Consider the following 401-nt stretch of genomic DNA (forward strand, 5'->3'; position numbering starts at 1 on the left):
GTTTGGAACTTGTGGGTGGGATTGTGACTCCTTACTCATTGTCCCATTCAGTGCTTAAGATGCTGCTGGCAACAAATGGCTCCAGATGAACTAATGCAGCTTTAGTGGGGATTTACCATTTGAGGATCAAAGCACAGCAGAGTGGTTCCATATACTGTAGGGCAGGGACGGGCAATTATTTTGGGCAGAGGGCCGCTTACCGAGCTTACCCCTGGGCTGCATTTTGCCCACCCCTGCTGTAGGGGGTAGTTTTCTGCCCTATTCCCTATGGCTAGCCAGAGCAAACCCAGAGACTTTTGGGAAGGGTTGCCTATAGCCAGCTGAGTAGTGCTGATGGCTTGCATTCACATCTGGTGAATTTTGTCATATGCTAGATGCTGTTCCATTCCTTTTTCTTTCCC

This window comes from Alligator sinensis, unplaced genomic scaffold, assembly GCF_000455745.1.
Source record: "Alligator sinensis unplaced genomic scaffold, ASM45574v1 scaffold360_3, whole genome shotgun sequence".
NCBI classification, from domain to species: domain Eukaryota; kingdom Metazoa; phylum Chordata; order Crocodylia; family Alligatoridae; genus Alligator; species Alligator sinensis.